Source organism: Anolis carolinensis, chromosome 4, assembly GCF_035594765.1.
Source record: "Anolis carolinensis isolate JA03-04 chromosome 4, rAnoCar3.1.pri, whole genome shotgun sequence".
NCBI lineage: Eukaryota > Metazoa > Chordata > Lepidosauria > Squamata > Dactyloidae > Anolis > Anolis carolinensis.
Window position 1 is genome coordinate 199017283 of NC_085844.1, and position 12516 is coordinate 199029798.

The 12516-nt window shown below is 45.2% G+C and overlaps 1 protein-coding gene across 8 annotated transcripts in view; it reads left to right on the forward strand.

The window, feature by feature from the left end:
• The first annotated feature begins 1549 nt into the window (after window positions 1–1549).
• Window positions 1550–12516, forward strand: part of cntn2 (contactin 2) — an 84891-nt gene continuing 73924 nt past the window's right edge. For 4 of the 8 annotated variants that reach the window (XM_062978562.1, XM_062978558.1, XM_062978565.1 and 1 more), the window contains exon 1: window positions 1803–2032. The gene's annotated coding sequence lies outside the window, so the exon portion shown is untranslated. Of the gene's footprint in view, window positions 1675–1802; window positions 2033–2059; window positions 2209–12516 lie in introns of those variants that run through there. The other 4 variants (XM_062978561.1, XM_062978564.1, XM_062978560.1 and 1 more) reach the window with 4 other exon arrangements.

Here is a 12516-nt window from a genome sequence, read left to right on the forward strand (position 1 = left end):
GGCCATGAAAGCCTTCAACAACACTTTCCTGTACACCTTATTATATAGAACCTAAGGTCATTTTATACATAATATTCCAGGCATGGGCAAACTTTTTTTGCCTTGGGGCCGCATTGCAGGCCTGGCTGGGAGGGCCGGGCCGGGAGGGAGGAGGGCTGGGCACACGCTGGGTGGGGAGGGTCCGTGAGAGGGTGGGGCCAGGAGAGGACAGGGCAGGGCCTGGGTCATTCTCAGGTTGTCCCCCCAGCATAAGGACTGGGCTGCTCTCCCCATCCTAATGCTGAAGGAAGGAAGGAAGGAAGGAAGGAAGGAAGGAAGGAAGGAAGGAAGGAAGGAAGGAAGGAAGGAAGGAAGGAAGGAAGGAAGGAAGGGAGGGAGGGAGGGAGGGGACAATGCCTGGCTCGACAGCAGTACGTATGAAAAAGATCTTGGAGTCCTCGTGGACAACAAGTTAAACATGAGCCTACAATGTGATGCGATGGTGAAAAAAGCCAATGAGATTCTGGCCTGCATAAATAGGGGTATAGCGTCTAGATCCAGGGAAGTCATGCAACCCCTCTATTCTGCCTTGGTCAGGCCACACCTGGAATACTGTGTCCAATTCTGGGCACCACAGTTGAAAGGAGATGTTGACAAGCTGGAAAGCGTCCAGAGGAGGGCAACTAAAATGATCAAGGGTCTGGAGAACAAACCATATGAGGAGCGGCTTAAAGAACTAGGCATGTTTAGCCTGCAGAAGAGAAGGCTGAGAGGAGACATGATAGTCATGTATAAATATGTGAGGGGAAGTCATAGGGAGGAGGGAGCAAGCTTGTTTGCTGCTGCCCTGGAGACTAGGACGCGGAACAATGGCTTCAAACTACAGGAAAGGAGCTTTCACCTGAACCTCAGGAAGAACTTCCTGACTGTGAGAGCTGTTTGGCAGTGGCACTCTCTGCCCCGGACTGTGATGGAGGCTCTTTCTTTGGAGGCTTTTAAGCAGAGGCTGGATGGCCATCTGTCGGGGTGCTTTGAATGAGATTTTCCTGCTTCTTGCAGGGGGTTGGACTGGATGGCCCGTGAGGCCTCCTCCAACTGTATGATTCTATGATTTTAAGGAAGGAAGGCGAGACACATGGCAATTGCCTCAATCCTCCTCTCCGATCCTTGGGCTGTCCTTTTGGCATAATGTTGGGAGGAGGGCGAGACAGGAGGCGGCTTAGGGTGCTCCGGAGGGCTCTCAGCCGCTGTGTGCCTTCCTTGAGCCATCCTTATGCAGGGAGGAGGGCGAGACACAGGGTGGCTGAGAGCGCTCTCAACTGCTACATGCCATCCTCCCCCATCTTTTTGGCATAAGGACATGGTGGGCTGTTGTGTCCTTCTGCCAAGAGGACAAGGAAAACGAGAAGGGCCTGAGGTAGCACCTAGAAGCGGCATCCGGCTCCTGGGCCTTAGTTTGCCCATGCCTGCAATATTTTCAATACTTTTGTGCATAAGGAAGATTGAAGGGGAGGGAGAGACAGAGAGAGAGAGAGAGAGAGAGAGCCCAAGACAGGCAGGCAGGCAGGCAGCCCCAATTCCACAAAGTGTGGCGGGGGAGAAGCTGTCTCGCTGGAGTGCTAAAAGCAGCTGAGTGGGGAGAGACTCTGAATTATGGATGCTGCTGCAAGTCCCTGGCTGGTCCTGGCAAATGAGGTAAAAAGGCGGATTGGGAAGGGAAGTTGGGGGGGGGGGGGGCGGGAACCCTTCTCTGGAGGGAGGGGGAGGGGAGGGAGCGAGTGCGCGCACGCAGGGGGAGGGAGAGGGAGGGGCTGGGAGGAGCACATCCGAATGCAGAGATGCCGCAGTGGCTGGCGGCGGGCGCGCAAGCGGCGGAATAGCAGCAGCAGCAGCCTCACCATCAGCAGCCTCACCGGCAGAAGGAGGACAGCAAGAGCAGGCAAGGCAAGGCGGTGGCTCCTGCCTCTGCTGCCTTCTGCTCCTGCCTCCAGGATCTCGGGGCTCTCCCCGCGCAGCCACGCCGTGCACCGACACGTGCGGCCCCCGCCCGAAGGTAGGCGAAGGGCTGGCCTCTCCTCTTCTGCTCCTCCTCCTCTTCCTTCTCAACATTTGGGAGAAACAGGCTGGGCGAATCCCGGGGCTTCCCTTCTCCTCTCTCTCCTCTCCCCAATTTCTTTCCCCTTGGATCTTTCAGAGAACTTTCCAAAGCTCCCCGCCTCGTCGGCCAAGGTGGGTGCTTCCCAGGGAAGAGGGGAAAACGTGTCTGTGGGTTCAGGTGGTGACATCAGGGAGGCCAGAAACTATTTGTCGGGGAGGATAACCAGGTTCGGGGGCCAGTTCTAGAGTTGGCAGAAGGAGTCGGGCATATTCCAGGAACAGCTTGAGAGAAGAAGGCGAAGGGGGTTGATTTGAAAAGGTCTGTCCCGCCGAGGTGCTTTGAGAGGGGCCGCAGAAAGAAGTGTCGGGAGTCTGGAGTGGGGCTTCCGCGCCTCCCAAGACTTCTTTCGGTCCCTCCGTCCCTCCCTCTATCTAAGCATCCCTGGACTTGGCACCGCGGAGGAAAGCGCTGCCCAGAGAGAAAGAGAGCGCGCATCCCTCCGCACCTGAACGGGAAGAGGTCAGGTCAGGAGGAAGACTCAATCCCGGCGGAGTTGGCTTTGTGCGCTGCCTCCTTTCTTCTCTCTCTCTCTCTCTCTCTCTCTCTCTCTCTTTCTCTCTCTTTCTCCCTTCCTCTCTCTTCCTCGGAGCTGCAGAGAAAAGAGAGCGCGCGGGCTTCTGGTGTGTGGGTGTCCTTTTGGTGTGTTTACTTCTGCTCCTTAAGCCATCTTCGAGACATTTCTGCAGACAGGAGCTGCATGCAGTAGCAGTTAAGTTATTTATTGGCAGGCATCGCAGAGAGCATCACGGAGGTACAGCTCTTCAGACTGAGAAAGCAAAGAGGGTGAAGGCGCCCAGATTTTGTGTGTTCATTTGGATGTATTGTGACCTGTGACTTCTCAAGCTGAACTGAGCCCATCCGCTTTGTGAGGTGGCCCACCTGTGTTTGGAAGGATAAACCCCAGAGTCACCTTAAGCCAGAAACAAGGCAAAGGTGCACAATAGCAATTGGTTTCCTTTTGGGATATCTAAGGAATTAAGGGATCAACCCTGAGCTTTAGAAACTAAAGCACCTGACAGATGGGTTGCTGTGAGTTTTCCGGGCTGTATGGCCATGTTCCAGAAACATTCCCTTGTGACCTTTTGCCCACATCGATGGCAGACATCCTCAGAGGTTGTGAGGTATATTGGAAACTAGACAAGGGAGGTTTATATATCTGTGGAAGGTCCAGGGTGGGAGAAAGAACTCTTGTCTGTTGGAGGCAAGCATGAATGTTGCAATTAATCACCTTGATTAGCATTGAAAAGCTTTGCAGCTTCAAAGTCTGGCTGATTCCTGCCTGGGGGAATCCTTTGTTGGGAGGTGTCAGCTGGTTCTATTGTTTCATGTCTATAATTCCCATGTTTTCAGAGTGTTATTCTTTATTTACTGCCTTGATCTTTCTCCCACCCTGGACCTTCCACAAATATATAAACCTCCCCAGCCTAGTTTCCAATATACCTCACAACCTCTGAGGATGCTTGCCATAGATGTGGGTGAAATCTCAGGAGATAATGCTTCTGGAACATGGCCATACATACAGCTTTGAAAACTCACAGCAACCCAGTGATCCCGGCTATGAAAGCCTTCGACAACCCTTGACAGATGGAGTAGAGAACACAAGTTGCACAGGTTTAACCGATACTAGTTTCAAATTTTTGAGTATCAAGGCTGAAGGAAGAAGCTAAGATGAAGGTTTTAAATTGAGGGAGGCTCCATGACAATGTGTTGTGATCTGCTAACTTGACACACAAATGTGTAGTCTAGCAAATGGCACTTAAAGCAACTACATTTTGTGAAGTGTTCTTGATCTATCCAGCATCAGGTCTAACCATCTGTTCCTATTCCAACTTAGCAACGGGATATCATTTTACCCAGAATTGGCCCGAGAGATTGTCTCACTGAGGCAGAGCAGTAAGTGGCACACCCTTTCTTTCGATGCATAGTATGCCTGGCAGCCAGGTTATTTTTGGATAAGAAAGCCAGGGTGACATAGTGCTTTGAGTGTTGAACTAGAACTCTAGAGATCAGGTTTGACTTCCTACTTGGCCAAGGGAACCCATTCTCTCAGCTTCAGGACAAGGCAAAGTCAGCCCCCACTTCTGAACAAATCTTGCCAAGACAAGCTCATGATACATTTGCCTTAGGGTTGTCATAAGCTGGAAATGACTTGAAAGCACACAATAACAACAAAGAGGAGAGAAAAAACATTATTGCCGCTTCCTTCTCCTTGGTAGTGAAATAAAGTAATAATAAATCAGAACAACTAAGCATTTGCTGCCATTTCGGTACTGCTCAGATCTACTGCCTGAGGTGCCCTTTCTTCATTCCAACTTATTAAGGATGCATCTATGGTTTGTCTCCTGGTATTTCATGGCCCTTGATATCACCCTTCACAGACCTTTTTCACTAAATGCTTGTATGGGTAATATACACAGATATCCTGACAACAGTCTGACACTGTGGACCTTTGACCAAATGGGATGTAGTTCATGAATGCTTGTAGCACAAGGATTTTTATGGAGTAATCTTAAGTGTGGGTGTGTGGATTAGAGAGCCAGTGTGGTGTAGTGGTCTGAGTATAGCACTATGACTCTGGAGACTATGGTTCGATTTCCTGTCTGGCTATGGAAATCCATTGGGTGACCTTGGGTGAGTCATACTCTTTCAGTCACAGAAAGCTGCGTGCTACTTTTGCCTTAGGGTTTCCATAAGTCAGAAACAACTTGAAGACACACACACAACCTCTCCCCCCCCCCCACCCCAATGCACACATCAGCTCAATAGCACAAGTATATGCAGCCCTATCATTTCTGAAGCTAAACAAAGTCAGGTATGTTCTGGTCAGTTTTGGACAAAGACCATCAATGATCACTGGTGTGACTATATATAGCATAGTCTTGGGTCATTGCTTATCTTTGGTTCCAGACTGGGAGAAAGATGTGTTTAAAAGTTATAAAAATAAGTATATGGTAGCTACCCACATCCTCATCTCTTTCTTAAAACAACAGATCTCAGACTGGTACAGCTGAATAATCTAGTGCAGTGGTTCCCAACCTTTTTTTGACCAGGGACCACTCTCCAACATTAGTACCAAAACGGTTACAAATCAGTTTTAGATCAGCATTAGATTCAATTTGGTTATTTGGGGTGCTGATTTAGAAAATTGCATTTGATAGACTATCAGCTCTAGTTTCTGATACAGAACATTTGCAATTTTCTGAATCAGCACTCCAAGTAACCCCAGGAACAGGACTAAAAATGAAGACACCAAGGTGCCCCCTCTTCCAGGCACCACATGGAGTGGCTCCGCTCAATGGGAGGGAGGAGGAGGAGCAGCAGCAGTCAGGAGGCTTTTGTAGGTAGTCATCCTCTCCCCCTGCACCGACATCCCTGCACTATAAGAGGGTTTTGCAAGATGAATCGCTCCAGATGCAACGGTGTAGTAACGGTGAGGCCATGGACCATATTTTAGTTCTTGGGGGCCACTGGTGGTTCACAGACCACAGGTTGGGAACCACTGATCTAGTGGATACAAAGCTGGCTCTGCCTCATCCATGGAATACCTCTTTTCAACAACTATAATCTCAGTGGCATCAGTAAGCCACTAGGTATTGCTTTCTAACCACAGATCTCTTTGTGAATAGAGAGGGGACTTCCACAATAGCTGGTCCTTCCTCCACCCCACCCATTGAAATTCCTCTCAGGATTGGCTTGTCAAAGTCCTTAGCAAAAGTGTGGAATTCTTCCAGATCCAAACCTCCTCCAGCCATCAATGCCAATCATATTCTTGGTTGCTTTCACACCTAGGCAGGTTAGAGACAGCCCCATGATTTTAGTAAAATAATTAGTTTTTGGATGAGACACCTGTGGGGCAATGAATGCATTCTGTAATTTTGTCTAAGCTTTAAAGGAGCTCTCCAAGCTGTTGAACCTATTTTGTGGTTAGGTTCCAGCACTGCTTTGAAGTTCAAACTAAAATCCAGAATGGTTTCATTACACTGACACGGAAGGCACCAGCTGCCACTGTAGGGAGTCACAATTGTCATTTGTAATAATATGCCTTGCATTTCCTTTAAGGCTAACATTAACTTTATGCATTTTAATTTCGATGAGACAATCATTTACAAACATTACTGTGCCAAGAGTTTTTGTTCAATTTATTTCTTTTTGGTAAAGAATCTAACCCAACACAGCGCCCATCAGTCCAGTAATAGTTGATCTTAGGCAGCCCACCCCATTTGGTGAGATAGCTTGATGACATCACCCCCATTTTCCTTCTGCGCTGAGTCCTGCCAACTGAAAGGTTAGCATTTGGACCCCTGTCGTCTATCCAGACAGCACTTCACATAAACCCTTGTGGATTTAACCTCAACATATTGCTGCCCTTCCTGCAGTCATTCCCCCATCTGGCTACAAGTAAAGCCACCTGGTTTGCCTCTTTCTTACATACACACACAGCTGCTAAGAAGGAGGCTTTGAATATGTGGGAAGGGAGTGGGGTGGATAATTAGAAAGAAGGCAACTGCTTGTGAAAATACAATTTTTGGCTGGCTCTTTAGGTAGAATCTTGTCTATGGAAGCTTCAAGCACATACCACTGTAGTGGTGTGTTCAGTATTATTGGCATGGACAGTGATGATTCATTGGCACTGTGTGAAATCTAAAGTGTAAGGGGAGATGACAGATTGACTGCTTCTGTTCATTCACAGAGAGAGGCATACAGTATACGTCCTTTATAGTATTGTCAAGTTGTTTACTAGCTTAACTCTTGTATGCATAGCAAGTGTGTGACAGGCAGAAATTTGGCAGGTAAAGCCTTTCCCAGCCTGGAGATATATTGACACAAAAAGAATCACTTGCTAAATTTCATTTTGTCACACAGCCGTTAAAAGCACTGGAGACCTGCAAAAACATTGATAACCTTAAGCTTGTTCTATCATGTCTCTCTTGCTGAGGGGATCAGAAATAATTTTTCCTATTACTTTCTGGCCATTGTTCATCTATCTGAAGTGTTTATCTTCACCATTCATCCTTGTGTTTTGATACCAAAAACTAAAATCACCTGCAGAGTTACAGATATGTTATCCTGACTTCATCTCTCTATAACACCAAAATGTTCTTTCTCTCTCTTCACACAAAATCCTAGATATATGGTGCCTTCTCCCATATCCATGCTATTTATTTTTGTGATTATTTTTTGTATATGTTACTAATAATAACATATAATAACATTCAGGAACTGAAAACAACTCCATGCGAACAATCAGATCAAAGGAAATGAAGGGGAAAGAGTACATCATTCTACATATTCCCTTTAACCCACCCTCTTTTGGAAAGGAAGAAAATGTTTCCACACATCTTACAACAGGGATTCTACTTACTGGGGAATTATTCTTTTCATTTTCCTTTTACAATTTAGTGAGTCTAAGCAAATGAGTGACAAAAGGAAGAGAGAAGTGATTGTGACTTGCTGACACATCTTTCCTTCTTTCATTATGACTGCTTATCAGATGAAAGGATGTAGAATGAAAGTGGGTAGTCCAGTCGAAATAAGTCCTGGCTTGACTGAATGTAAGAGTCAGCTTGAAAGCAGCAAAAAAAGGGACAGGGTTTAGGGACAGCTAGTGTGGTATAGTGGTTCTCAACTTGTGGGTCCCCAGATGTTTTGGCCTTCAATTCCCAGAAACCCTAACAGCTGTTAAATTGGCTGGAATTTATGGTAGTTGTAGGCCAAAACACCTGGGGACCCACAGGTTGAGAACTACTGTTCTGGGGATATGGGAGACTAGGGCCCCTTCCACACAGCTGTATAAAATTACACATCTGCTTTGAACTGGGTTATATGGCAGTGTGGACTCAGATAGCCCAGTTCAAAGAAGATATAATGGATTATCTGCCTTGATATTCTGGGTTATATGGCTGTGTGGAAGGGCCCTAGGGTTCAGGTCTCCATTAAGGTAGGAAACCTCCTGGCTGACTTTGAGTGAGTTGCACTCTCAGCCTCAGAGGAAGGCAATGGCAACCATTTCTGAATAAATCTTTTTGACAAAATCCTATGATAGGGTAGTTATAAGATGGCATTGATTTTAAGGGACATAACAGCAACAAACAATCAGAGAAGTACACCAGGAAGACCTTAGGAGTTTAAGCAATAACAATAAACTTATAACTTGTGGCAGAGGAACCGAATGAATAGTTTAGAAATTAAGATTATTTTTGGTTCACTTGGTCCACCACATAATAAAAGCTACCAGGAAATGAGTGCATCTAAGCCAGGGATCCCCAAACTAAAGCCTATGGGCCCTGGTTGCGACTCTCCAAAGACATTTACCCATCCACTGCCCAAAATTTTAGACATAGAATTGCCCTAAGTATGAAATGACTTGAAGGCATACAACAACAACAATCCTAATTAACTTGACTATCTCATCAGTCAAAAGCAGGCCCACACTTCCCATTGAAATGCTGGTAAGTTTATGTTAGTTAAAATTGTTCTTCATTTTAAATATTGTTCTTTCATGTTTTTTGCACTGCGAATAATATATGCAGTGTGCACAGGAATTCGTTCACATTTTTTCAGACTATAGTTCAGCCTCCGAACAGTTTTGAAGGACCATGAACTGGCCCTCTGTTTTAAAAGTTTGAGGACCTCTGATATAATCAATTGTCAATCAGTGCTGCTGCCTGCACTCTACAAAATGAACTTTTTGCATAATAAGAACAGGGTAATAGTTACAGCTGGTAGGTCAGGAGTATCCACGGTGGCTTGCCTTCTCAGGAACATCCCAGACCCTGAGATTCCAGAGCCAAAACCTGAAACTCGGGAAATGTCATCTAAAAGGAGGCAGGATTTTGATAGAGGGGGAAAAGAAGGAAAGTGATGAGTTTAGTTCAGTGGTTCTCAGCCTGTGGGTCCTCAGGTGTTTTGGCCTACAACTCCCAGAAATCTCAGCCAGTTTACCAGCTGTTATGATTTCTGGAAGTTGAAGGCCAAAACATCTGGAGACCCAGAGGTTGAGAGCCTCTGGTCTAGTTAGAAGAACTATGGGCAGAAGAAGCAAGAGAAGGGCTGAGAAGAGAAGTGAAGGCAATTCTAACTGACAAGTGGGAGAGGAAAAGGAAGATGGGACAGAGCTTGGACTGTGGCCCCTTCCATACAGCTGTATAAAATCCACACTGAACTGGACCATATGGCAGTGTGGACTCAGATAATCTAGTTCAAAACAGATATTGTGGATGATCTGCCTTCATATTCTGGATTGTGTGGAAGGGCCCTGTGATAGGAGAGAGAAGACAAGATTAATTAAGAGATGTGGAGAGAGAAAGGAAAGTGGGAGGAGGACATTAAGCCAGGGGTTGTAAGTAGGGCAAGGAAGAAAGAAAATGGAAATGAAAGAGAGGATAAGAAGACATTAGCCAGGAGTTGGAGGAGCTGTATCAGGACAATGAAGAATATGGCTAAGGGAGGAGTGAGTGGATGAATGCAGTCAGGACTTTTGTGAGTGTGGGAGAAAGAGGATGAATGAGAGGGAGAAAGAGAAGCAGGAAAAGAGCTTTATTTAGGAGTTGTGAGTGATAGAAAAAAGGGAAAAGACAAGAAAGAAAGAAACGAACTAAAAGAGAACAGAAACAAGTGTCTGTGGAGAGCTGGAGAAGGAAGACATTTGAACAACATGTTTGCTAACAGTGGTACAGCCAGATGTACCTCAGGCTTATTGCTTTGAAAGGGCAGTGTTCTTAAGAATGAATTCTACTGAGGCAGGCATGAATTGTTCCACAGTGAAACAGCAATGCACCATTTCAGTCGCTTTTTCATCCCACAGTCTTGGTCTAATGGCCCCTTTGCTGTAGTTGTTGTGTGCTTGTTTGCGCCTTGTTCTCTGCTCTTTCTGGTGACATTGCATGGAGTGTAATTTATCATGGAACGTCTTAGAGTGAGGCTCATGACAGGAACATAGGATGTTGTTTTATACTGTTGGATTAGTACCTTAATCTTTTTCAAAGCCTTGGTAGCAGGAAGCAAAAACTCCTAAATCACTGAAGCAAAGCATTCAGATTTCCAAGGTAGTTTACGCAATACTTATTTAGAACTTGTACAGATTCCCACTACAAAGCTTAAGACAGTAAGCTAGCATTTCCATTGATTCATGTAAGACTATCAAGGCAAAGAAATAAAACCTCAGCAATGGCCAGTGGGGCTTCAGTAAGCAGGGAGGCATTCTTTTTCACACCTGCTTCTGAGTCTTCAGGTAGTTTTTGCAATCTTTATTTACATTCAGGATGACTTATCTCTGACTTATCTTTTAGCTGTTGGCATTTTATGGTTTGAATCCTATTGCTTTGCTGCCCAGCCATGATTTCCTTTTATGTTTTGATTATGTCAACTAAGGGATCATCTACACTGTAGAATTGATGCAGTTTGTCATGACTTGAACTGCCATGGCTCAATGATATGGAATGATGGGCACTGTAGTTGTAGTACTTTGGGCAAAGAAGGCTACAGACCTTGTAAAACTACATAGTAGTTACACAGTATTGAGCCACGGCACTTGAAAAAAAAAAGCCAGCACAAAGATTTAGCCCTCTCCATACTATCAATACATTACTTGAAGAGCCACCAAGAAGGTAGTTAATGTATAGATAACTGCAGCATAAAAAGGCTACACCTCAGTAGTACCAGCACAATTGAAACCTGGAAAACAGAAAGAAAATAGGAAGGTTAATTCATGGAGTACAAGACATAACTGTCCACAGCTATTAGCAGACAACTCCCACAGAGAATTGTGGGAGTTCCAACCGCCAAAAGTGACTCCTCCAAGTTCTGAGCTGATTTGTCTTGAGCAGCACTTTCAGTTAAACAGGTTGAGATTATAGGGAACATTCTTCCAAAAATCTCCTCTCCTTGGGAAGAAGCACCACAATAATTTTCATTACTGCATAATGCTTCCTTCTGGCTAATAGCTATTCCCTGCCCTACAGGCATTCAATATCCATGCCATTTATTTTTTGGTCTTTTTCCTTAATTGATTTTGTTTCATTATTGGAAGCTGCATCTTGATGCATTGCATCCCATAGCCTCTCTTGCAGAATGACTAATGCTTTCTCTCTCTTCTCCCTTTCTTTATTTTGCTTCCATCATGATGTTTATTCACTCAGTCCTGACTTTTCAGTGTTTTTGACCTGAAAGAAGTTTTTCCATTTGCATGGTTTCTATGAATGTACTTATATTTATAGATAGGTAAGCAGAGATAGTAACAGACTGCTACCCTAGCAAACTAGATATTGATTTGAAATGTGAACTTTAAAAATCAACAGATGTATGAAGTTGAATCTTTTGTCAATATGCAATGTGTTTTTGACTTGACACAGGCATTGTCATTGCATAATTCAAGATCTAGCTTTCTCTGGTACATGATCTTGGGTTGTACCCACACAGCTTCATTAGTGCTCTTGTCAAACGGACTATGCAAAAAGATTGCCTTGATTGTGGGTTAGTAACATGAGCTGTCATCCTCATAGTAAGCTACAATATTGCAAGCTAGATTTAAGATGTAATTGCTTCGTTTTCACGTTTACTATCATCATACCATTGCCATGGCTGCAAATGCTCCTAAAAAGGTAAAAGTAAAGGTTTCCCCTGACGTTAAGTCCAGTCATGTCTGACTCTGGGGGGTTGGTGCTCATCTCCATTTCTAAGCCAAAGAGCCGGCATTGTCCGTAGACACCTCCAAGGTCATGTGGCCAGCATGACTGCATGGAGCACCGTTACCTTCCCACCTGATCTACTTATTGATCTACTCACATTTGCATGTTTTCGAACTGCTAGGTTGGCAGAAGCTGGAGCTGACAGCAGGCGCTCACTCCGCTCTCGGGAGTTGAACCTGGGACCTTTTGGTCTGCAAGTTCAGCAGCTCAGTGCTTTAACACACTTCGCCACCGGGGCTCCTTGCAAATGCTCCTAAAGACACCTTAAAGAAATTGGCATTGCAGAATCCAAGACTTGTGATTCTGCTTTTTCTGATACATGATTGATCTTGGGTTGTACCCACACCGCTTTATTGCTGCTCCTTCTCAATGGACATTGCAAAAGGATTGTTGCCTTGGTTGTTGCTTAGGATTGTGGGATGTCATCCTATTAGATAGGTACGATGTTGCAAACTAGACTTACAAACTCATAATTGCTTCATCTTCACATTTACTATCATGCATTGTCATGACTGCAAATGCTCCTTAAACATACCTTAAAATCTGTAATTGTATCAAGTGAAGTTCTGTAAAGTTCTGTGGCATAGTTGGGCAGAGCACTGAAGGGTGATACATCCAGATGCCTCACATCAGCAAGTTGTGGTGTGATGAGGAGTTGCAACAGGATCTCACAGGAGTTCCGTGCTTCTGCTT